The sequence below is a fragment of the Sander lucioperca genome, chromosome 6 (genome assembly GCF_008315115.2).
Source record: "Sander lucioperca isolate FBNREF2018 chromosome 6, SLUC_FBN_1.2, whole genome shotgun sequence".
NCBI classification, from domain to species: domain Eukaryota; kingdom Metazoa; phylum Chordata; class Actinopteri; order Perciformes; family Percidae; genus Sander; species Sander lucioperca.
Window position 1 is genome coordinate 5,613,357 of NC_050178.1, and position 27,849 is coordinate 5,641,205.

At 39.8% G+C, this 27,849-nt stretch overlaps 1 protein-coding gene across 3 annotated transcripts in view; it reads right to left on the minus strand.

Moving 5' to 3' along the window:
• cacna2d2a (calcium channel, voltage-dependent, alpha 2/delta subunit 2a) overlaps window positions 1–27,849 on the minus strand; it is a 150,419-nt gene that overhangs the window by 116,297 nt on the left and 6,273 nt on the right. The gene's annotated exons all lie outside the window — the stretch shown is intronic.

Sequence of the window (27,849 nt, forward strand, 5' to 3'; positions counted from 1 at the left end):
TATCCCTTCGCCTGTGTCTGAGAGAGAGGACTGCTTATCTCTCTGTGAAGTCAGCCACAATAGGCAGCGTCTGGCTGCTGCGCGGAGGTTGACAGAGACAGATGTCACATCATTAAGGAATATTAGTGGGCTCTGCCGAGCAGACCCGGCTTTAACGGGCCCCGGGAAGAGTTCAATAAGAGAGAACACATAGGGAGCAGCAGCCCCTCAGAGGAGCTCGATAAGACACAACACACCAGAAGCCTCTCATAGTTCAATAGGGCTGGAAGCCTCCAGAGGAGTCCAGTCAGATGCAGAAAAAGCAGAAACATTGACTGCTATTGTGAAGCTAGCGTCTCAGGGGAGGTTTTCTGTCCCAATGTGACAGAGGAGAAAAAGAGGCCGATCAGTGTGTCAGAAATGGACAACATGTATAGAGCTAATCTGCCACCTGCTCTGATGGCATATACAGTACTCCCTCTGACTGTCTACCAGGGCTTGGCACTCCATCACGCCAACAGAAAAAAAAAATAAAGTCTGCCAAGTGATATCTAAGTGATATGTGATTGTATATCAGCCATAGACAAGAAATCTGAAGCCTGATTTGCATTTTGCTTTTACAAGATTTCCTTTAAAAAAATGTTATTCAGTGAATGCAACAGCACATTGACCGCTCGATTATCCAACCATAGCGTAGAAAATGTTACTAGTGAAGTCTGCCAAGCTCTGGATTCATCCACATGTCGAAGCATTTAAAGGTCCAGTGTGTAATGTGTTTAGTTGTTCATAGGGCTGCACAATTAATCGAATTTTAATCACAATTACGATTTTGGCTTCCCACGATCAAATTCACGTGATCGAGCAATATTTAAAATGCTTCATTGTGTTCATAGAACGCTCTGTATCAAAGATTTTTTTCCAAAGCTCCATAAACCACTCTCTGATCACGTGCCTCCATGAGCCAATAAGAGTTGTTCCTTGCACCACGCAGCTTAGTTTAGATTTAGACAGTCACATAGGACAGAGTAACCTGAGGAAAATTCCACAACAGATAGCAGTCGGTCATAAGTTGTCACGAGGTTTACCAGTTTACCAGTAAACACAACATTTTGTCCCGTTTGTGTTGTTTGTGACAACAGCAGTGACCAGTGCTAGTTTGTGTCGGTTAGCTCATAGCTTTAGCGGCAGACTGTTGTACGTCCCGCTGTTGGAATCCTCTACAGTGAAATACAGTCACACTACACCGTTTAGCTGTCAGCATTTTAGCCGTGTTTAATCCAGTTACTACTGTAGCTAATGGTAGGCTAACATTAGCTGCTGTGTAACCTGTTATTAGTGTTTACTAGCGTGACATGCAGCAATGTTTCTGTTGCCTCTAACGTCTGTTTTGGAGCATCAAAGCGCAACGCAGACATTTAAGTGGCACCGTAATCCGCGTTGCTATTTCGTCCGGTAGAAGCCCTATTGGCACTGGATTTTAACATGTGCCGTTAACGTGAACAGAAAATTGCGTTGCCTGTATCTTTTCACGGCAAACGCGCATGTTTGGAAAGCGGTCGCACAACAGCTGAAATGGCATACTCCTTCATAGTATCCTTCAACAAAGGAGGAATGTAGCACAATATGGATGTGAAAGCAGTTATAATTAGCCTATGTGACAATAAAATTTGTTTTGGTTAAAATCAACAAATAATCGTGATAATTAATCGTGATCAATATATTGATCAAAATAATCGTGATTATCATTTTGGCCATAATCGTACAGCCCTAGTTGTTCATTATCAAAATCTGTGTTGCCCGAATATTTACCTTCACCATCAATTTGAAGTATTCCTTTTGGCTTGAAATTTTACATTTGCATTTGCATGAACTGGGGTAGACGCTCCATATTCATGCGCCATCTTGAAATACGTTAGCCAATAAAGGACATACAGGACATACTGCTCCGCCTTTCGCGTTTTCGCTGTCACATGATTAACTCACAAGTGCTGCTAATGCTGCTAATGGGTATCGTAGCTTCCTGGCCCCGGCAAGTTTGAAGAAGGAAACATGGAGGACCACACGATTTTCAAAATCCAAATTTCAGGAACAGGAGTCTTCTTCTTCGCCCAGAAAAAGGATATTGAAAAGAGCAAGAGACCGGCTTTTTGAAGCGTGAAGGCTACCGTAGCTGCAATACGTACTTTGAACTGCGTGGTGCAAGAGAGTTGATTGCGATATATGATCTCAACGCTAGATGGGAGAAATTCCTACATATTGGACCTTTAAGCATTTAAAGTGTTTGGTGGGTGGTGTCTTTTTTTTGTCTTTTGAAAAACAAAGACTGAAAGTGTTAGGAAAATAGTGTCTATGTGCTCTAACATAAGCTGCAATCGTCAACTCTGGTCTTTGATGGTATCAGAATTAGGCTAACATTAGCAGCTCTGTCCTGCTCTTTACTGCATTTGGGGAAGTTTACACTCCAGCAACCACATCCAACGTTACCAGAGATAGTGTGATTGGTTAGCCCTCATCCAACATGCAACAATTACTATGGGGTGTAGAGGCTAATGAATGGTTAATTGACACTCACACACAACCATGGCCTACCAACTAGTAGATCCTGTTAATTGTGAAATGACAGCTGTAAATTTACAGGCTGGAGATATCCAAAGCCCACAGATTAATGTTGCACATACATTATCTACTGTTGATAAAAGATGTGTAAATAACCAATTTCTAATAGAAAGTCAGTTATAGTGCATGTGAAAGAAATAGACATGATTCCAACAGGCAACACAGGGTGCCAGTACCAAGTAACTCAGAGCGGGCTGCATCCAGGCACTCATCATATAAAACAAAGGTTGAGCTAAATATTTACATACACCCTTTGGGGAGAGTTTGAGATTAGAAAGAGAAAGAAACAGAAAGATAACATGGAGGGGGGGAGGGGGGTAGAGTGCGTTGGCTTCTGTAACATTATCAGAGGGATTGTCAGCTGGTGATACAAACAGGTCTGAACAAAGAGAAACATTATTTACTCACACACAACCGCAACCACACACACGTGAACAAACACCCCACAGAGACAGGACTTTGCATACACTCAGCCTTGCCTAATCTCCTCGCTGAAATAGCATTTTCACCTGCAGGTGCTGTACAGTCTCATTCAAATGTAATCAGTGTATTTAAACTTGCTGTCTTCACTGCTTCATTCCATCTTACCATCATCCTAAGTGATGTGATTATCATCTTCATCCAGAGCTCACTTGTGTCACATTATACAAGCTCTGAAGGCTGTTGGAAGTGCTTGTAATTGTAGTTTTAGTGATTGCCACGGCTTGGAGATTCGAAATCAAAGAGCCGTGACTGATTCATCATCGTAGTCCAGTTTAACTGACCAAGAGACAATGAAGATCCTTAGTAAAACTGACCTTGAACACCGTGTCTTCCATCATCATTCATCCACTTCTGCTCCCGAACGAGCAGATTAAAAAAAATCGGACTCTCCTAACAGATAAAGCATGCCAATATGACAGTGTGAGAGGGGATATTCACTACGCCAAGCCACAGACGGCACAAACCAACAGGCAAACAAGACCAGCTGGACAGATGGAGCCCACAGCGATCTTTTAACTGCCCAGTTTTGTATATATTCATTAATTAGCCCTGTCAGCAGAACCAAAGGGTCATGCAGAAGTGGTGTGTGATCGCAGGATAGAACAGGACTTGTTCGGTGAAAAACAGCCAGCCAGTTGGCAACTATCAGACAGAAGGATTCATAGTAAGTGACTTGTTGGAGCGAGGAAGGATGAAGGGAATGTGGGGCAACCTCTCCCCTGCTCCTCTTCTCCCTTCCATCCTCAGTCAGGGTATTTGTCTTTTAGACAGAGATAAACTGCAGCCTATTTATTAACTTGCTGATGGTAGGGAATTGTTTTTCCCTTCCACTAGGTTTTCTCAAATAGACATCCGCAAAAATATCCTTCCTATAATTCTTCCCTACACTATTTCTCTTATTTTCTTGACTTCCTCAACCCCCTCCCCACCCCCACCCCCTTTTCAATACTTTATGTAGCTCTAAGACAGCCGGTATATTGTCACAGTAATGTCTCAGGCAGGGGCTGCTGTTTAGCAAAAAATACAATCATCTGAATTTCTTCTCCCATCCCCTCGCATTAAGTCACAACAGTAGCAAAAGAACACGTGATGAGTGTGCGTCTATGTTTGTATGAGTGTAAACACTGAGGAAAAGGTGAAGATAAACTCAAGCTAGCAAGACCCTCTGTGGCCATCTCATGACTATGTGTCGCTCATCAATATCACAAAATCAACTCACCAGTCTTCTGCTGACTCTGCTAGCCTCCCTGCTCAAAGTTTTCAAATGTAAACATCAGAGTGAACACATAGGAAAAGGTGAGGATGGATATCAGCTACCACCTATGGGTGTGATCCCTTGCTGGTCCACGTATCAAGCAATCTCCATCTCTACATCAGAGGAGGCATCAAGGCAAGCGTTGAGGAATTAAACACCGACTTCAACCTCTCTGCTGGGCACAGTGCTAGCCAGTGTGCGGGTGACAGACGGTAAGCTGTGTGGCCTCAGTGCCACTGTGCCTGTGTCGGTTTCCAGCGGGATGCTGGGAGCTGTGGTGTCCGTTCGCCGAGACTTGGCTGGATCCTGGAGTGCTGGTACCATTCAACCGGGTGACTCTTTTTCTGTGTGCCAATCTGACGGCCACATTTTGCTTTATGATGAATCATGCACAAGTTGAAGGAGCTGAAGGGATAGCATTTCACTGAAATTGTACCTTGTACGATTTTATGTGACAAATAAAAATGAATTGATTGTGGGCATGTACATAATTTCTTAGGGTATGTGTGCTCCTTGTTTCTGTATCTAAAAGACCTCTAATGAGTGAAACTGTGCACATTAGGTTTTGTTATATGCAGGAATTTGTCTTTGCATGGTTGTGTCTTCTTGTGTGTGTGTGTGTGTGTGTGTGTGTGTGTGTGTGTGTGTGTGTGTGTGTGTGTGTGTGTGTGTGTGTGTGTGTGTGTGTGTGTATCAGTATTTGAGTGGGCCGTGGAGGTCCTGCTGAGGAGACAGAGCCCCAGGGGGTTTCTCTCTCCGTAGCATCTCCTTCACTTCCTCCTCATTTGACTAATTACTGCGCCACTTCCATGCTACTGATGAAGCCTGGCACATGTCCATCACCCTAACTGTGAGCTTGGCTTGTTTTAGTCTATTGATACAAATGGCTAGCAAAACACTGTCTCATCCTGTGCTCTCTCCTAATTTAAAAAATGATATGCAAAAAAAAAAGTTGTACAGTGCAGCCTCTTAGTAATATTAAAGCTAAGACAGTGTTTTCAGTTCATTATGTTTTTAAATAAACAATACCCAATTGCATTATTTTTGGTTTGCAGCTGAATGCTCACACTCATAATGTTAGTCCTAGGTCATGCGTGCCAGAAAGTAAACGCACCGCTGCTCTTTCACGGCATCTGTCCTCTTCTGCAGCTCCTATCCTCTCATCTTTTACACAAACGCTAAATCTGTCCCATTCTGCATATACTGTACTGCTGCTCCACACACCTGACCATCTCTGCCAAGCTTTAGAAACTACGTTTAAACTACGGCTGTCAAGCGATTACATTTTCTTAATCGCGATTAATCGTTGAATTTCTATAGTTAATCGCGATTAATCGCATGTTTTATCACATGATTCAAATTCTATTATTTTGCATTTCAGAACTGTTTTTAAGTACATATTAACAATGGAAAGCAATTCTTACCAGTGTATCTTGATTGGAAATCAAATGAATGCAAAGAAAATTACTTTATGAACTTGATTTTAAGATTTGTATTTGTTTATTATATATTTAATCTAGTCACACATTTGAATCTAGAGTCAATATTAGGGTTGGGTATTGTTTGGTTTGGATACCGGTGCTAAAGCGGTACTTTTAAAACGGTACCGGTGCCTTAACGGTGCCTGAACCAATACTTTTTAAGAAAGTTTAAAAAAAGAAGGGTACTAAACAGTTGGCGACATTAAAGAATGGCTTGTTTATTGCTAAGGCCATATTGTCCAAATTAAATGTTTAATAATAATGTAATCACTATAACAATAACTTATTTCACTAGTAAATAGCTGTTGAATGACAAAAACAACCACCAGATGGGAAAAGGACATTTAACAACAACTTTGAATGCACCACGAGGCTGTAAATTACCAGTTTCATTGAACGTACCGTCTGTGTTTTTCCGACAACGGCAGCTGCAGATTGTTACATCCCGGTGTTGGAATCCTCTACAGTGAAATACAGACACACTTTACACCGTTTAGCGTTAGTTGTCAGCATTGTAACCGTGTTTAATCCAGTTACTAGCTAGCAGTAGGCTAACGCTAGCTGCTGTCGAGTATAGTGTTAACTAGCGTCATGTGCATCTGTTTCAGAGCATCAGAGAGAAGTGCAGGCATATCAGTGGCACCAGAATGAGGCACCGAAATCCGCGTTGCTATTCCTGCTGCAGCAGGATGTGTTACGAGGAAGTACGGCAAAATAGTAGCCTGTTAGGCACGACGCAAAGCCGAGTGAAGTGAAAATAAATTAATAAATGGCGGCATGCGATTAATACGATTAAACAAATTTAACGCATTATGCTCGGCCCTTAATCGCATCGCGATTAACGCGTTAATGCTGACAGCCCTAGTTTAAACCTAAACTATTTTTGTCTTGCTGTTTTCACTGTTTAAAATGATATATATTAAAAAAATACTGCTTCTCTGGCAGCCGTACTGCTCCTGTTAACTCAACCTGTTAATGCTGTAAATAAGACAAGTCATCTTAAATCTCCCCTGCTAAATTCCCTCTTGTAAAACATCAGTAAATATGAAATGGATAATGAGCTGAGAGTAAGCAACGTGCAGAGCCAGCCTAGCTTGGATCAGCTATAATTTGGAGAAGAGACTTCATGGAGGTATTAGAGCAGCAGAGGTCAATGAGGTGTTATTATATAATTCAAATGGGGGGAAAAAGCATGCTTAGGATGCACAGCAGAGGAATACAAGGCTCATTATCCAAACATACAACACTTTGTTTAACCCAGCCGAACACTGGAAAACAAACCTGTCCAAATTAACTTGTTCAAGATTTTCAAGAATCTGTGTCATTTTCATGATTCTAAATTACATTCAGCAGATGCTTTTGTCCAAAGCAACTTACATGTTACTTACATTACTTTTTACCTGAAGTATCGGTAGCAATTTGGGGTTCAGTGTCTTGATCAAGAACACTTCAACATGTGGCCAGGAGAACCTAGGGAATCGGACCACCAACCTTACCATTAACGGTCCACCCATTCAACCGCCTAAACAACAACTTCCTACATCTAGCAGCAATCTGGCACATTTCTCTTGTTTCAAAAGAGCGATGTTTGTTTTGGAAAAATCCAGGAACAAAGAAATCTTTGCCAGGAACAAATGGAAATCTGTAAATGTAATTTTATAATTTCAAGAAAAAGTTGTGGATGGCTAAAGATAAGATGTAAACTTGTAAAGATGTGTTTCGCAGTGAACACATTTAAATAGCAGAATCACTCAGTCTCTAGATAGTCTCAGTCTCTTTAAAGTAGCTCCCAAATTAAATATCAGATAACATTTTTTTAACACTGGATTCTAGTGTAACATATCACTGGGCGAGTTAAGGTTTGTGTCCGTCTCTGCAGGCCAAGCAAATACCTGAGTGACAGTCGCTATGACAGACATTTTGTTCTGGCCCACTTATCTCTGTCTTACCACAGGCAGAACAGAGCAGAGAGGGAAAATCCAAAGACAATTTAAACTCACAGTGCAGATTACATTTCAAACCTCCCAGACTGAATATTTAACCCTCTTGCCTTTCGATAAGCGATAGGGGGATTTTCACTGACTCAGGAACTCAATTTAACCTCCCCTCTGAGAGATGAGGCTCCCGAAACGTCCAATAGCCTTGCCCTTGGGGATGGCCGAACCTCTTCCTCCCTCCTCCCCAATCTCTGACACTAACAGTGGCTGTCTGCTGGGCCTGATAGAGAACAACTCCATGCTAAGTCATTAAACACAGAGCGCAGCCTAATTACACACAGACAGCCCCTCATGTCACCTGCCAACAGGGTCACTGCTCTTAAAAGTGACGACATTATTGGAACAGCTACACAAACCCTGGTTGAGAGATAAGGGATGGAGGGGACGTCTTCAGCGTGCTGTATATGCCTTTGCCCTCTAAAACCTTCCATACATCCCCCTGCTAAAAGACGTCGACATCGGCTGTATCCTTTCCCTACAAAAACGTCCAGGCTCTCCACTAAACTGGACAAGCTCTCTGTGGAAGGGGGATAGTTCTACATATTGAACATCACAGGGACGCTTTTACAGCATGCCAATTCCTGCCAAACTGGCTGTTTCCATGGAAACATAGCACTTTATGACCGATAACAGAGAACAACCTGGGAAGAAAAAAAAGAGAGTTGAGAGCGAGGGAGAAAGAGAAAGAAAACGACACTGACAGAGATGGAGAGAGAAAGACGGAGATCTTGTGGAACAAAAGAAGCAATTTAGTATCGGAGGACAGCGTGAAGCCTGATTATGTCGTCAGTGTAAATGATCATTAATTTCCTTCTGTCCAGCTGGGCCAGATTAATGCCTACCCATTCTGCACTGTAGAAAGAGGCTTAACCACTTCACTATGCACCCCCGCAACAGCAACCATGGCCTTAATAAAATACTGAGTTTGGACCACACCAACACCTATGAATGGATAGAATAAAAAATAAAAAACTTTTCAGCAGCACAATATGTATTATAACTCAACTTATTTAACTCAACTTATAAATAAAAAAAGTCAACAATCAACAATGAATACAATAAAGTAACAAGAGCTTCATTGCAGTTTTGTCAAAAGCTCATGAACCGTACCTTCAAGCTACATGAACTACATTTATATTAACACTTGAATTTAGCACTTAACTAACAATATGCATTAAATACGTATGCCCAGGTCTGACATCTATGGCCAGGATGTGTTAACACTTCTGTAAAAGCTGGACTCATATAACAATACAATCAATAAAAAAAGCAATTTTCCATTTGGAGGAAGTCTGTTGTTTATTCATCCAGTGGCAGAATAACAGGAACAACTGACAATCCAACACAACAGCACCACAAACTACAGTACAACCACAAGAGGAAACTGAACACTTTAAAGATAATATATAGTGTGCAGGTGCACTAGTTCATCATGTTTGATCTGTCTGGAGGTTATTTGAATATAACATAAAATAATGTGTTTCTGTTCAGGAATGACACAAACAGAACGTAAGTGATGTCATTTCTTTGTCAAATCTATTGTTTCAAACCAATGTTCAGCTCATCCATAAGTCCCTTCTCTATAGTTGTCATTCCTATAATGAATAATATCTATCTTAGAATAATAATCTAGCTTAACTAGCAGGAATAAAATTATTGAGTGCACGGGCAACAGGAAATATTTGAGGCAGGCTTGTCCATGGGTTTAGCCTTGAAAGCCCAGGCTAATGCCTCTCTGAGAGTGACTTTTAAATATTTGACTAAATAGGACAGTTGTGTGCAGCATATGTCAAACCCTCACTCCACAGACTCCAGGTCAGAGGTAAAATGCCCTGTGTGATCACAAATCAGATCAGAGCAAACACATAGCCAGTGTGTGCTTTGTTGTCTCTCTCTCAGTCACTGGTTTCCACATAACCGGGTCTGATCCCTCTCATCAGAACCAGCATGCTGTTTGGCTTCTGAAAGCCCGCAATTCCACTCTTCTGAGCATGTCGATCCGATTATTCATAAAGTAAGCAATTACACATCCATTAAACCTGCAGATACAAAAACTGGTATCAACAAAAGTGTCACATGGATCAGGTTCATTACTGAGAACATGCACAACCTCTGTGAGACTAAACACATTCCAAAAATCATGGTTCGCTGACAACCAATTAAAACCCATTAACATTTCAGGTCCTTAACATCTGAGGACAAAATGTTTGCCAGAAACAAAAGTTGACCTCTAAAGGTTTGCGACAGCTTCAATGTTGAATAAACTTATTACCAAAATGCATACCTCCAATAAGAACACTGCAATAGCTTGAGAAGAAAAACAACCAATACAAACATAAAATACATGACAATCTTTTGATTTCCTTACAGACTGTTAAATACACTGTAGCCTTATAACCTTATGCAATAACTGACCATGTAATACAAAACAGACCTGAACAAACTGTAACTCATGACATTTCAAACAACATGTAGTATTAGACCTAACAAATGTAGTTAATGCAAAAAATCATGAAAGGCAGCTTTAATGCTCTTAGTTGGCTTTGTTTACTGCAATATACATTTTCATAGTTGACCATTTCCTCAAACTAGCAGAACCATGTTAGCCAAAGAAATTCCATTTGCTCATAAAAAAGGCCAAATAGACTAATGCAAAGAGCCATTTCACTGTAGCAGTCTTGTTAGCTTATGTAAAGATGTATTTTCCTTCCTTCAGATGATACTATTGTCATCCACTACTTTCTAATAAGACAGGTTCAACTGATTGTAACCGATTACATTGTAAGTAAGTACTCATGTTGGGTGTTTACCTGTTTTATGAAGTGTGTAATTGAGTTTTCTGTGCCCTAACGTTAAACGGGTAATGATGGGCTCCTCCTTGCGGTCTCTACCTGACTTGCTTCACTGCCTTCCCTCTTGCTACATTTATGGCATATAAACTTAAATGAGTCCTAACTTAAGCTTTACTTCGTGGACCTATCGACATTTTCATTGCATTCCACACTCACATGCATACATACAGCAGGTTTGAAAAAACAAGTGTGGAATTGGAAAAATAGTTATAAACAAACTAGCATTGATCATTTATTAAAATTTAAATTCTGTGAAATTCCAGTGAACCTGAGAAAAAAATATTATATATTAAGTGTTTACCAATCAGAGGCAAGCAGGACAAATGTGGCACTCGAAGTCCTTGTCAGGAGAACAGAGGTAACATCTCAAGCTTTTAGTTTCCTTTGCTAGCCTGACAATTCTCCAAAAAACTCTCACTTCATGAGCCAATATTTGCCATATTTTTTTCAACAGAAACTCAGGTTCTGAACAACAAATTCACAGCACAAAGAGACGGCTTCAGTCCACCGAAGTTATGTGGCATAAAAAGAAAACATTCAAGAAAGAGCTGTCAATCAGCATTTGTACAAAGTGTGTGACTGTGCAACAATCAATCCCTTGAACATGCTGGGCGCTCTTTGAAAAGCTCTACAAACACACTACTAAAATAGAGATCAATGCAGGGCCTTGCTTACTATGTTATCATACAACACACACACCACACACGCTGGGTCCTAATGACGGCTTTTTACTTGTAAAAAAAAAAGTAAAAAAGCTTAGACACATTTAACACAACCTCTCAGAATCAAGGCTAAGACCCTGAGTAATGAGCATGTGGTTCTATATATATATATATATATATATATATATATATATATATATATATATATATGAGGGTCTTTTATTTCACAATAAAGCACTGCTGTAATATTCAATTTATCAAAAACAAATTCACAAAACCAACAATTACGCTGCAGTAGAATTAAAAGGTTCTCTAAATTGTTCTACAAAAATCCCAATGTCAAGGTAATTTGCATAAAGTAACAGTGCCAGAGTGACTTACATAAATGTAAGAAAACATTTCTTACAGTGTGTATCGTGAAGAAAATAAACAAAAATATTAAGCATGATATAAAAAAGAAATTGGACATTGTGATAAAACCAACCAGTATATTGAATGCTAGATGTTAGATGTAACCCCCGTAGCATGGCACGGAGCTGCAGAGACGTACTGATGAAAGATGTCCCTGCTTCAACATTTATGTCTCATATGTATGCTTGAGTGTTTGTGTGTTTCAGAAATATCTGAGGCAGAGGGACTGTGAACCAGCCTGACTGATGGCTGAAAAGAATGATCCTCTTTAGAGCCAGAAAGTTTACGCTTTGGTGCATAAATTTGCAAAGCTACAGTACAAAGGAAAATGTTTCATAAAATTCTCCTTCAAGCTGTAAGTTTCAATTTCCACTTTAGTGAGTCTGTCACTGTGGTTTTTTTATGTCTGTTAGAAAAAAAGCCAGACACAAGAGTCTAACCGTGGCTCTTACCTGAGTTGCATATTTTCTCCTCATTTATTAGATAATTTCTTTCGTACTGCAGGATAATGGGAAGTAGAATGTGGTCATTTAAACACAATGAAGAGGTAATATCAATGAGTTACATGTTTCAATGGGTCTCCAGTTCCAGACTAATTTGCACTTAAACAGATTCCAACTGCATCTCGGGTAGTAGTTTTAACAATCAAGAACAAATAACTGAAAAGCAGCTTTATGTCTTTTACCATGTTCTTGTTTGTCCATACCTGCTTGATTTATTGTTAATTATCTGGGGTTAATTGGGGCGATTCATTACTGCACTCTCACTAATGCAGTAAATGAAACCATGCAGAAATCCCTTTACACCCACCTTTACTTTTACTTTGCAAAAGGCACAAATAACATCATGTACATTGTTTCTAGCATTAAATTTATATTTAATGTAACTTACCATTATTTGTTTTAAGTACAAGTACAGATAAGACGGTCACCTAAGATACACAGAATTAATATTCAGTAACTGGACCTTCAATTGAACCCATATGTTTATTTATTGTTAGTGACTAAAGCCATCACTTATTGACACTATTTATTGACCAATGTAGTCTAAAATAAGAAAGAAAAAGTTTCATGTTTCAAACCTAAAGTAAAATGTAATTATTTTTTCCTAAGCCATTGTCAGTAGAAGTTGTGTTTTTATGCTTGATGTGCACTTCTACTGGCTTCATGGTATATGGTCACTGTTTGTAGTTGTAGTTTGATTGTATTGCCAATCATTATCGTTAATTGCAACGATCATTATCATAATCGTTTATTGCTGTTGCTGTGACAACATTTCTCTTAGTGGAGTTTGTGGTTTCCTTGCTCTTAATCTGCTGCAGAAAGTCTAATAATGCTCAACTCCTTTTTTTAGGACTAAATCTCACTCATTCACTCATTCTTTAACAGTGGCCACACTCATTTACTGTATGGGTGTGTGGTACCCTCACAGTCATGTGGAGAGCAGGCGCAGTCCTGCTTTCCTGGATTTTTATCATATTTAAATGCTGTCTGCTGACCTGTTAAAAGATGCACCACTGAGGTTTTATATTTCTAGCCTTTATGTATACATATATAATTTAAGGTTTGGTCCGTCTGCCACTATTTAAAAAATTAAAACCAACAGGTTGTAGGCTACTTATTACAACAGTATTTCACTTTTGAGTGTTCTATCTAGTTTCCATGGGTATATTTGTGTGTTTATCCATACACCTGCAAGTAAGTGCAAAAGAACTGTGGTGACCATATGAGTGACATCCATGCAAGAAACTAATCAAATTGGATTTGAACTGGATTCCTAACAGGTTGAAAAAATGTCCTTACATTATTCTAAACAAGTAAAAACTGTCTGCTGATAAACTGATGCATACTTTTGGCACCTTTTCTGTGGGAGTTATATTTAGGTATGTCGTATACACAGAGAGAAGTGCACCTATGACCTCAGCCTTAGCTATCAACTCACACAGTCTGTAGAGTTGAGTCACACACAGAGCTGTGACTAAAAGCTGCTAATTTGAGTGCAGCAGTCCACTAGATACAGACTTTAGCTGTGTTAGACGCATTCCTTTGAGAGAATAGTCAACCATATCTTAATGGCATAATAGCCATTGAAAAGAAAGTGACTAACAGCATGTTTGAAAATAGACGTGTGTGGACGTGGTTATGGTAAAAAGGGAAATTTTAAGAGTGGATCTATCCCACAGAGTAAGTGTGCAGTGTACATGTCTGCGTGTCAGGAGCTCATGTTGACTGGTCTTGTTGGTGGAGCTGAGGTGCTGAGTGGAGTCCCAGCAGAAGGCTTCACAACTCCACACATTTAACAGTGAATTTAACATTACAGACCCATTGAGGCCATGCAGGGTTAACACCATTGGCAGATGAGACTGTTGGCAACCCCCAATACATACCAACAATCCCCTGAGCCCCCTTCAGTGCCAATATATCCTCACAAATACACCACACTAGCGGGCAAAAACAAAAGTGATTTTTCATGTCACTACACATACACTATGTCTCCTTTATTATATGGCTGTAAGTGAATCTTTTTCTCACGTTCTCATGTGCACAGACATACACCTAAGCTCCACACAGGCACAGGCGCACACGCACACGCACACGCACACACACACACACACACACACACACACCTCTTGGATCCTTGAGTTTGTATTACATTATGAGGCTCAATCAGTCCTGGATGGACTATTTATCCTCCTCATTGGAAGCTAAATCCTATCTAATACAAACAGCTTTATCCTTTTGTCCCACTCTGCAGACCTGTAACGTCATCTTTATTTGGAACAGCTACAAACACGCACACAATATACAAATGCACCAAGATCTGTTCAGCTGAGTGCAACTGAATAATTCATATGAGGAAATTTTACAACTAGCCTTCATTATGGACATCGACAAAATGCTCTTTTCTGTGTGGTACAAGAACTAGGGGATAGATCTTAACTAAAATGCCACCGTATAAGCAATCACCCATTAACATTTTATTGACATGCAGAAATAAATGACATTCAAAATCAGTCTGAAATTAACTCTGGAAGGCTATAAAGTAATTGCTTTCTACAGAACTCTAAAAACAGTGCAACGCATAAACTGATGAATGTTTTTTGACAAACAGTTAACTTTAAGTCTCTATGTGGTAGGTTATGCCCTCCTTCAAATATCAGAATGATCTAGGGCTGTACCGAATAGTTTTGAAGCTTCGAAGCTTCATTGATAACGTTGACATTCAAATTCTAAATCAACATTCCTTTTTTTGCATGAATATTCTATTTAAACCCTGTATTTCTGCACGGTTGCAAATAAAGATTAGGCTACACTAATATAATATTCAGTGGTGACTGCGTAGAAATGTTTCAGACTCATGTGACCCAAACAGAGGGGGCGTGGTGGTGTAGCGTGACTTTTGCACTAGGTAAGGCTACGATCCTATAGGTAGCTCTGTGTATTTCGGCTGTTTTTGTATTTTTAAACATTAGTATTTTGAAAGTATTTCTCATGTCACAGAAACCGAGAGTGAATCTTGTGTTTTGGATGTTATTATCATACAGTCAGTAATGTCTCAGTGTTTTTGTTCTCTGTGCTCTGCACAGATCTGATACCTGCCCGTCTGGGCACCTTCTCTCATCCGCGACTCTCTGAAGCTCTGTGTGCCGCCGTTTCCTGGCAAAGGTGGCGGTGTCCCTGGCAACCGCTGGGAGGCAATAAACTTATATTTCTAGGTTCATAAAATGTATCCAGAAATCCGATTACAGCAACAGAACTTTTTCATTTTAGTCATTGCACTTTTCTGTATGATGAATGAATGATTTAGTTTGTGAGTTTCAAAAACAAGATTTTCAGTGTTTGTAGAAAACTGTTTGCTCTAACCGGATATAACCACAATAACAAAAAAAAAAAATCTATTTCGGCTCTAACACTATTATGCCTCTAGTAAATTACGTTTATCAATGTTTTAAGCCTCCAACGTCTCCTTCCAGGCAGCGCTGCCTGGAAGGCACTAGGATTAGGCAATGGTTATGGTTATGGTTAGGGTTAAGGTTAGGGTTAGGTGCCTTGAAGTCAACGGTCGCAGCGCTGCCTGGAAGGAGACGTTGGGGGCTTAAAACACCATCGAGCGTAAATTACTTAAGTCATTACAAAAAATATAATTTTAGGTTATGTATCTGTATTCACTTGGTTCTCAATCTTATTTTTATATAGGGTGATGACATCATAAAACATGACAGACATTCAAAGCTTCATTCAAAAACCTCAATATATGCTTCGAATGGAAAGAAATGACATTCAATACAGCCCTGGAATGATTTTGAATGATGGTTGGTAATAGAGGACTATTAGTGCCAATCATTAGCTCATTTTAAATTCTATTTGCAGAAAGGGACTCTTATTTGTAGTCAACATGATGACAGGGACATCATGTCATTAACTTGATCGCTTGGGTGATTAAGTGCAAATCTATGTTACTTTCTCACAGCCCTACTCTTTATCCAGTAGAAAAAGGTTATGGACAATTTATAAATGCTGTCATTTCAATTGGGTGAAATGCGCTGTGGCTGAAAATATAAAATAACTCATATATAAATAATTTTAAATGGCTGAAGATCCACCCAGTAGTAACTGATGGTCCTACTGACAATTTATGAAGTATGTTTGGTTCCATATATACAGTATATCTAGTTTTAGAATTCCTGCCTTTTAAACTTCACTAACTCAGTTGTCAAAGGAATCTCAACTCATGGTCCACTAACAATACTAGCATGTTCCAGAGATTTCCACCACATCACACAGTCTTTATCAGCTCAACTATTTTTCTAATGACATTCCACCATGTCACAATAGGGAAAGCAAAGGTGTAAACATTCCAGACATGACAAAAATATGCCATCTCGAAACATGTACCATGCAAAAAAAGACAGCAACCAAAAATTAGATTTGTGCTATTTGTGTGTGTTTGTGTGTCCTTGGTATAAACAACACTGTGTGAATGTACTTACACACTACTACAAGTGCAAGGGTGCATGCATGGTGTATTTGTATTAACAGTTGTCCTATACACTGTTAAATTTAACCATCCTGGACTCAGTGTATGCTAAATAACCATGGTAAAAGACTTCTTACCATAGTACTTACAGCAGAGTGCGTATGTGTGTGGGTGCAGGTAACACAGTAGGATGAGGTATGGTCTCAGTGGATTACTGAACAACCTCTAGAAGAGACAATAAGAGGCTCTCAGGGGGAGGAGAGGGAAGAGGCCAGATTAATGAAATATTAATGTGTTTACTGAATAGCTGTTATGGCAGCCTACCGATGGTTGGGAGATATTAAAAATACACAGTGCAGCTGATGGCTTCACCTACACTGCAGCGACCCCAGCCATCTTCAGACGTCGTTCTAATCAGCATACAACTCATCGCAATCACCCGAAGAAAATTATCATCATCATACTCTTCATCACCGTTTCCATCCTCACCATCGCCGCCTGTTCATCTACATCATCGCTTTCATCGTGCAACAGCATCGCGCCAATGCAGGAAATTGCAGTTGGCCAGATCAATAAATACAATATAAAATTAAATTAGCTGCCAGGATGAGGTGAAAATGTGAAAATGAGTGTTTGGAGGCAAAGGGAGAGGTAACACTATCCAGTCAAAACAATCAACAACAAAAAACTTTTGGACACACAAGCAAACAATATGGTGAGGCACACATGCTTTGATGTGTGTACCTGTGGGTGTGTGACCATGGCATCATTTCTGCAGTGTCTAATCAAGGAGAAAAGGAGCCAGCATTTGCAAGAGAGCTGTATTGGAAACACAACTGACCTGCTTTAATAAGAAAAACATGATACCCACACTTTGCCCATACTTTCTCAGAGACACAGAACACCTTCACTTCACCTGCGACAACACGCAGACAGATCCGAATGCATCTCTGCTCTTTTGAAGTTTTATCTTTTCTCAGTGAGGGATGGCGATTCGATGCTTGCGTGGCAAAACTCCATCTGTTCATTTCAATATGAATGGGCATGTAAGTTTGGTGCTGCTGGAGCAGCAGAGATGTGAAATTGAGGATGGCATGCAGAGCGGCCCCGACACGCAGGGTTAATTCAAACCGCCTTTGATGTCTGTCTGTGTGTGAAATGAGCTGGTGGTCCAGAGTTCACATAAACACACGCCGGCGCACACATACACGCCATGCACGCAATATATAGGTGTTGTAATCATCCCACTGAAAAACTCAAGAGACCACTCGTGTAGCCACATGAATCCAAACACACAAGAAATACCTCAGCTCATATCACATACTGTATAGCACTAAAACACCAATGAAAGCTCAACGTTACTGTGTCAGTGAGTCTTAAATCCATTGCACTCTTCAGGATTTAACTTCTGAGCATCCCCAAACATCCACTCACATGCTATCCACATCCACATGACAATGGAAGCTAAGCTGCCTGGAGGCAAAAACAGACTACTGGCTTACACTCACAATACCTATGTAAAGCAGGTACTGCAGCTATACAGCAATAATAGTCAGAATGAAATTTGAACATATCAGTTTGATTCTCAGTAGTCGGCAACTTTCATAAAAAAAAAAAGAATTCTCAAACAATTTTTAATTTTGATTTCAGCATTCCCAAAGGTCCACAGCCTTGTCATTTATGTGTTCATATTGCATTTAGCTTGAATTTAATTAGACTGACTGTGTCATTTACAAATACATGCTACGAGATGTTAATTATTGCTAGCGCTAATTTAAATAGCGCTGTTAAAAAACTGCGACAATGAACCACCACATCTAAACTGGCAAAAGAAAAAAAAGTAAACAAGAAGTCAGTGCCAGAATTATTAATAAAAACATTCTGCACTTGGATTTCAGTTTACTGCACAAGCTGTTAAGTTAGAAGTCCGGCCAATTATACAGAGCCAACCACAGTTCCCATGAAGATAAACAATGGGCTTATGTTAGCATTATTCATTGATTTGTTTTTGTGGTAGCATACTTTTACACCTATTTGAAAGTGAAGCTATTATTAAAATAACACAGCAGCATAAACTACATTGGATTGGATACACTGGATTGGAGAAAAGCTGTTGGTGTTCTTTTTGTCTGTAATCAGTCTAACGTGTGATGGTGTGAGTTTTAGCCGTTTTACTACATCCTGCTTTGAGCTCCATTAATATTTTATACTAGCCTGCATTTATTAGATTATTCCAGGTCTATAAGTTCTGATGGTCAAAAAAGGGCAACAGAAAAACCTGGACTTGACAGATGATGACTGAAGGAGCAGAGGTGTGGTTGTATCAGTTCAAGCAATATGGGAAATTTAGCAAATTAATTGCTGTGCATTTATGCATTTTGTGTGCAATGTAACTTCTCTAAATCACGTTTATATACTAGTAATTTGTTTTGTCAAATAGGTTTTGAGTGAAAACCTAGAAGATGACTGGATTACTGTACATTCACTGGCTTTGTTTTTTTCTGATAAAGAACATGCTACTAATTTGTGCCACTCGCAATTTGTAGGGAGGTAGTTGGGGTATACAGGAGTCCTGCGTGTGGTTAGGTTTAGAAATCAAGAGCACTCTGGCTAAGGTTAGGGAAGATCATGCTTTCTGTTAATGTTAATAGTGATAAAAGTTTGACTTTTTCAAAGATTAACCAAGACCAGCCAACCTTAACCAAGTGGATAAGTGCTTAAACATTACCATGAAAACATTAATTATGCTTTAGTTGCGTTTTCTGATACTTTTAGTATGAACATTTTGCAGTAGGGCCGATACTTTAATTTCCTCATATTTATAAAATCGTAATTCAGTTGGCAATACATTTTTTCTCAAAACGAATTTGCTGTTGAAAATCTGTGGTATACAAATGTAATTTCTAGGAGACAAGGTTTGTATACTGAATGGATGAACTGTATATGTTTGCAAATATATGTGTGCATGAATGCACATGCGTGAGTATATGTGTAACGCAGCAATTGTAGTGGTTGAGCACAAATCCCATCAAACAATGAAGCCCTGGGAAAAGGGCCAGAGGCAGAGATGAGAGTGAGTCCAGTTCGATGCCAAAGAAGAGGGTGGATAGACTGTGGAGGGAGGGGGAGCTTCTCTTCCAGGTTTTATGGAGAACAAGGCAGAAGACACTAGGATCTGCAGAATTAAAAAGATGTAGGTAGCACTTCTGAAGAACCCCCTTTTAGATGGCAGTAGAGTCCTTCCTGCCTACATGATCAAAAATTGAAAAGCTTTTCTAGGGCTTCCACAGTATCTTGGCGTTTGAGAACCACCCACTGCTGAGGCAAGCCAATTAAAGTTATTCAGAACTGTGACCAATCAACCACAGACTAGTGCAGGTGGAGGAGGAAGAGAAGAAGAGGAGGACAAAACCTCTGAGACATGAGCACACCCAAACTCTCTCACGTGCACAAACAGCCGTAAAAGAAACATACATTTTGTTCACAATGGAAAATAAACGCCGAACCTACCACTTCACACACAGAGTGGCACTCCCTCTGCAGTAGAATAAATAAAGCATTTCACACCTGGAATTTTCTAGGGCATCACGCCACTCTACATTACCACTGCAACCCACTCAGGAAACTGTACCCGTTTTTCTCTGTTCTCTCTGTCAAGTACAGATAGTACCAAAGACACGTCATGCACTCTCTGAAACATCAAACAGAAGACGGCTGAAAATTGCACAAGCATGCACACACACTGCAAATAATAGTATGGAGAGACGGAGACAAGGAGAAAAGATTTGCAGCGTAGGCAAAATAAAGCATCTTCCTCTGACAGGGCTGGAGATTTAGCAGACCTCTAATCCTATTTTGACACATAATGCTATATTGTCTTCCTTTAAACAAATGCAAGGCCTGCTTTTCTCCCCTCAAAAAGCCACTAGTAGCATGAATGTATCTGCTTTTTGTTTTCCTTGAATTCATCAAGCAACAATTAGTTACACAAGTAATGGCCCCAAATGTACCACACTGAATGTCAGAAAGATTCAGAGACTCTGACCATTTCTGTTTGTTCTGTGCTGACACTAAAGGGGCTGTTTCCCCCCAGTGGGCATTTACAGCTCCATCCTGGTTATTCACTGCACTAGAATCAACAAGCTCATACACTGTGATATACTGTAAGATATTTTAAAAGATGTCCAGGGAAGATGTTAAACTCTGCACATGTAACATGCACCATGTAGCACTGTGTCTTCAAAGCCTTCTTTATTGATTTCAGTCAGCGGGCTTTACTCTGAGACTGAGCAGTTCAAACCTGAAGAAGGTCAAAAACAAACACCTTTGTTTAGGAATGGATAAATCTGCTGAGTGTTTCAAAATAAAAGATGACATATTACCTAATCATACCAACTAATTTGGTAATTTGAGGATTGTTTTGAAATTCATATCATTATAAGATTTGCTGTTAAATTTCAGTTCAAAATATGTTACAATTGTGGAGGTTTTGTGATGGCTCATCGCCACAAAAACCTTTTCTACATGTTGGGTAAAATATCAGCAGTTATTATTGTTTAAAAAACAAACAAAAAAAACAGAATATTAAAACTGAAGACAGGGCACTGACACTAGGTTTTCTAAACTGTTACAATTTTACTGCAAAGCTATTCAAGTAATTCCTTCTCACACCAACCTGGGGATATCTGCATGCATGGCTGCACTCTGCAGATATATGTATTTTCATTTATATAAACACCGCTAACCAGTGCCAGGCTATCAAGCCGGGGAGCTGAAGAATCCTTGTAACCTGTCCCAGTGTCAGAAAACCAATAAAAAGGCAGAAAAATAAATAGTGTGCATTTATGTGCCCTTCTGTTCTTCTGTCAGCCCAGGGGAGTCTGAGCCTGGGAGTAATGGTGCTGACCAGCTCTCACACTGCCTAATGTTCAGCTTGCTACTGATTTTATGTGCCTCTAATGTCCACAGTTATTTTGTTGTGTGTTTTATTTTTGTTTTTGTTTGGGGTAAATTCACAGTAAATGCTAGATCTGGCACACAAATAGAGAAATGTGAGTTACACAAGGGTTCCAAACTAATTAAAAAGTGGTTCGCTAACAGACCATGTCTAAGCTTTCATGGTCCTGATGTGTAACCCCGATGACCTCTCTTTCCCGGGACTGGCACATGGGATGTTTGAATGGGATGTAGCCAGGTTTCAAATTTAACAGTACACCCACGAGAACACAGAAATGAATAGATAATAACTAGGATGCACAATTCATTTTTGATTATCATGCATCATACTTTAGCAATGCGTGAAAACCCGTAGCCCGCTCATCATTTGAATGGGGCCACATGGTGGGGGCAAACAACACAGGGTCAAATTAATTGAAGACCTGTGGAATTTGTTTTCCCGATTTCTCAAAAAAAGTATATAAAAAAATATTTTTTTTGTAGTGCCAATAACAAAACTGTCTTTTTTCCCCACAAAACGATACCCATCCCTAATCATAGTTTGAAATCACCGGGGTCAATAATGACTAATTTTAATCTGTTATAACTAAAGTGTGTTTAGTTTCAATCTTGCTTCAGGGGTGGAATATCAAGTGCTACCATAATTATACATATTAATATGCAGACATTATTTTCAGAAAGAAACAAACAACTATAGCTATATAAGAGGAAGTTAACAGCTCAACTTAGTATTGGAGTTCATGGAAAATGTTTCCGTTCCTAAAAGGCTTCATCGTCTGTTTTGGAGAAACTTTAGTTTTTACACCAGCTGACAAGACAGGGTTTACTGCTGTCGTAGATGTGCTAAAATAGCAGTTATTATTTATTCATTAAGGTTAACATAAGACCTCAATAAGAGTAAACTGAGGTGTGTATTGATGCATGTTACACAATGACTGAGGGATACTTAGGACGAGCCGACAGGAGAGAAAACCGGAGCCGGAGAGTAAACTATCTATCCTGCAGAAATAGCCTGTGATGTTTCACACAGCCAGATAACGAGAGGAGTTCGTTCTCTCTCTCTCTCTCGCTCTCTCTCGCTCTCTCTCGCTCTCTCCTTTAAAGGTAACTTTTCATTGTGGGAGGAGGAACCTTCAACTCTTCCTGTAAACTATCTACAGGCTGAAGGAGCTATTAAATCAAGAAACAAATGGCACTGATCAGCCCTCGCATCATCATCCACTGATGGATCAGCACACTGAGAGGGGTGAAGCTTTAGCTTTAGTAGGTGAGGAGGGGGGTTGTAGAGTGAGAGCAGGGGTGATGTCTAGTATAGCGCTGGGCATTTGAGACAGATTATTGGAAATGTCTGTAGTCAGCGATAGTGAGTAAATCCACCAGTGCACTTTATAGGAGATATCTGTTTGTTGGGGTCGGCTGTCTTGGCTGTGAGCAACCTTCTTTTTCTAGGAAGCAGGAGGGAGGTTTGCAGAAGTTCGAGAGACATTTGGAATTGTGTTCAGCCTGCGTACAATATCTCCCTCAAGTCATAAAAACATACCTGTACAGATCAAATTAAGTGATGTTAACGTAAAAAAAGAAGACTTCCCACACACACACACACACACACACACACACACACAGTCATTCATGAGCATGCACACGCACACTGGAAGCACTAGAGGCAAGAAGGTCTGTGTTGAACTGAGATAAACCTGCTGCCAACATGAGGTCAGCGGGCTGACCGATGTAGTGTTGACCACACAGCACAAAGAGAGACACAGAGTGAAGGGCAAATCTAAAGGAAATAGATCAACATAATACTTGGTGAAGTAAAATATTCAAGCTCATATGAAAACTGGATGAATCCCACACCCATTAATTGGCACTCTGTCTACCCGCCTTGTTTCCACGTGTGGGTATATTGATCGGGGTGTACGACAGCCTCAGGTTTCCAGTGATCAAGAGTGGCAAACAGCAGGAGGAGAGGGTGTGGAGGCGCGGCAGACAGATCCTTAGAGTGCAGACTTGCAAAGTGCCAGGCTGAACCAAGGGGTTCAGGAGCAGTCATGTGTGCACCGGGCTAAATTATTCATGCTGATTAGACTCTTCTTATTGAAATGAATTTGAGAGAGTTCAACATATGTTGCATGGCATCGCCATTTAAGAGCCTTGCTAAATTAAAGCTGTGACTCTGTGTGCATGTGTGTGCTTATTGCAAGTTCGCAAGTGTGGTGGTGAAAAGTATCTAAGTACGTTATACTCAAGTACTGTACAAAAGTTAATTGGATATTTCCATTTTCTGATATTTTATACTATTACTCCACTGCATTTCAGGGAAATATTGTACTCTAAAATACAATGTATTGTTTAACATTAACCAGAGGTTCCAAACCTTTTGGGCTTCTGACTCCTAAAAAGCAGCATCTAATTAGGACTCCTTGTCATGTTTCAGATGTCAAAGAGTTTTTAGTAGTTCCACCAAATTAAGATTCACCTTTTAATTGTATGAGAGTCTCATTTAAATAACTCTCCATGGCCCAGAGAGGTCAAATTATCCAATATTTTACAAAAGAGTAAAGACTAGAGGAAAGTCAAAAATCTGAATACATAATTTGTGCAGCAGAACTTTTTATATTCTTACCTACCCCATTACTTATCACATAACACTTTAGATCTTGTGACCCACTGGCAGGGGGCTGACCCATAGATTGGAAACCACTGGACTAAACTACCCAACTGTATAGTAAGTAGTTAAAACTAGCTCCACTTTAGCTACAACAATAAAATGCTACTTGCATAGTAATCTAATAATGTCAATTGACAGTTATCTATCAGCCACTGAGGCTATTCTGCTCCAGAATGAGTAGTTTTACTTTCGATACTTTAAGTACATTTAGCTGATAAAACTTCTGTACTTTTATTTAAGTAAGACATTCAAGATCTGCTACTTTTACCATCTGGATCCTTGTTCCACCATAGGTATATGAGCATCTCTATGTAGTTATCTTACAGCTACAGTACAGTGAACATACTGTATGTCCACCTGGTGTCTAAATATGTCCATAATAATATTATCTGCCTGTATCTCTGATGAACCATCAAATCGCAGTAATGACAGTATGTGGGTGTAGCCGCACTGCTCATGTGTGCCTATTAAAACTGTTATGAATAAGCCCGAGGATATGGAAACAATGCCAGTGTCCACCACCGCCTCTCATCACCACATACTGTAACACATCAAACACAGCAGCACACAGGATAATGAGGAGGATAAGGACTATAAACAGCATCCGTCTGCACACATTTAAATTTACCAATTCTTGTCCCTCCCTTCTATCATTTCATCCATCTTAAGTAGTTGGACTATAAATATAAACACAAAACCGCCTGAACATCCATCTCAATTGTTAAGCCATTCTTCATCCTTTCTCTCGCTAACCCCCCCTCCGCTCTAAAAGCCGCCCACTCTCCTTGTCTATCCGCACTCCACACTCTTCCATTCGAAACTTCCAACTGCCCTGATACATCACTCACCCTCTATCTTCCTTTCACTCCCCCGCTGAAGAATAACATCTTGACCAAACCTGGCCAGAATATATTAGAATGTGATTTTAAACATTTAAATAACTTGAGTTTAATTTATTTTTGGCATCAAACACATCAAAACGTTGTACATCCCTGTGTAGTTTCTGAAGTTGACCAATTTTAAACATATTCCGCTATTTTTGTGCTGCCCTGTCTCTGCCTTTCTGTCTCTTTCACCCGTTACCTCGCTTGTCAGAAAAAATTAAATCTCAACTGAGAGGAACTGAACAGACCACATTATATTCAACTTACTTACTTGTCTCTTTCCATGTAAGACTAACTCAAAAATAATTTGCACACACTTTACATTTTTTTTGTCTGTGAGAATAAACTGCGCATGAAGAGGAAGGGGGCGCAGAGGGAGGCAATCTTGTTACCAGCCGGCATAGCCCTGGGAAGATTTCTATCAGACACACGTATAGAGAGAGGCATCCATTTAGAAAATGGCTTTTCTAGGCACGCTGGGCCATTTAGCACACCCTGTGATGACTCCTGTTTGGGGCCATGATAAATGTTCTTTCACACCCGCTCTGCGCACACTGTCAGGCCAGTACACACATGCACACACAACCATATGGGCACCCTACACAAGACATAACTGGGATGGACGGAATATTTTTAGTAAGGCTGAAATGATTCCTCAGGTAACTTGATTACTAAAAAATCATTGATGCAAAGAATTTGCATGGAAGCTTCGTTTAATCCATATAACTATGTACAGCGCACTGTTTTGCATGTGAAGAAGACGTGGGTCTGATCTTGGACCGCCCCGACTCCACACCAGATCAGGTTACACAAGTTAAACCCAGCACCTACCCAGGGTCTTGAACTGGCTGAACTCAAGTTGCTACAGCCGCTAACTGAAGTTCTGTTTCCGCAAAATATGACAGCTACAGTAACTTGGAATATTGCAGTATTGGGCACTGAATGTGATGAATTTACTGTTTCTCAGACCACAAATGAGACAACAATTAGCTAGCTAGTACACCCTGCGGCCCTTCTGCTGCACTCTCTGCCGCTAGGACACTACTCGCCAGGAGGAGGGCAAACGGCTGCTCCGGAGATGGACCTTTAGCTAGAAAATGTTTTCTTTAAAACACAGAATGGAATGTGGCACTTTACTAAAAAAGGAAACCAGGGGGCGCCCAGATAGCTCAGTTGGTAGGCATATATATATATATATATATAGAGGTTTACTCCTCGACGCAGCGGGCCCGGGTTCGACTCCAACCTGTGGCCCTTTGCTGCATGTCGTTCCCCCCTCTCGCCCCTTACATGTCTTCGGCAGTCCTGTCAAATAAAGGCCTAAAAATGCCCAAAAAATAATCTTAAAAAAACAAAAAAAAACAATTAGTAGTTCATTTTAAGAGACCTGTCTTATTTTCTTTTTTGTATATTTATTATTGCATTATTTTGAATAAAGCAGAAGTATTTCTTATCTGATTACTCGATTAATCAATGGAATAATCACGAGTTTCACCCCTAAATATGAAAATCACTAACAAAGTCTGCATGTACTATGAGTTGTATCATATATCCAGTAAAAAATGTGTGACTTTCTGGTGAAACAATGCCTCTCCAAGTTTAGTGATTTAGTGACAAACCCTTAAAAATGATTTGTCACCCAGCTTAAATCAAGATTGTTTTTCATAGTTGGTGAAATTGAGATTTTGAAGATACCACTTTTTTTTTTATCAGACAGCAACAATATGCTTTCACCTTGAAACCATGTGTAACATTATTTTAGAAGTCTACTGCCATTTAAAAAATCCAGATTGCTGAGTGGGAATACTGAGAACATACTGTATTTGCAAAACTGTGAAAGGCAAATATTTTGATGGGTAAACATTCTCTGTTACGTCTTGTTTACACTGGATGAGTGCTAAAAATCAACCTCACTCTATCATGCAGTCTGAGTGTCTGCCTGATATCCACTACTGGTCACTAACCTTTACACCAGCACGATCGCTGTCAACTCACTTCCTCCTCTCTGGAATCCATCAATGACGCCACCATACAAACAGCCATCACACTAACCACTGTTACTGCTAGCATTAAAGCCGCCAAAGGCACTGTACCGGCTGGATGAATCACACTCACCCATACAGCAATAATGAAGCATTTATCTCAGGGTGCATTACAAACCCTGGAAGCACAGCTAACATGCGCACATGGCAAAAATATGATGAAAATGCTTCAATCACACTCTGCTCAACCATCTGCTCTACCACAAGACAGACACGTGTTACATACAGCCTCATACGAAGACGCAGACACAAACAACCAACACCATATTCAGCTAAATGTGTCATTTAGTGTTATAATTTTAAAATCCTATGCTTCTTAAAACAAGTGAAAGATGTAAATTTATTGAAATCATTTCACTTTTTTTTCTTTAGTGTATCTTCACTTTAAAACACTGATTTAGGAAGGTCAATCCAGAAGTATCAGGAGTGAGATTTAACTCAAGGAAATTCTTGAAAAACACAAAACTGATTTACACTGGGGAAAAAATAAATTTATCTCAGAGTAAAATGATCTCAGAGAATACAGTTTAATACTAAACCTGAATCTCTTTAAAGGGTCAACATTTTTTGCAGTGCTCATACAAAA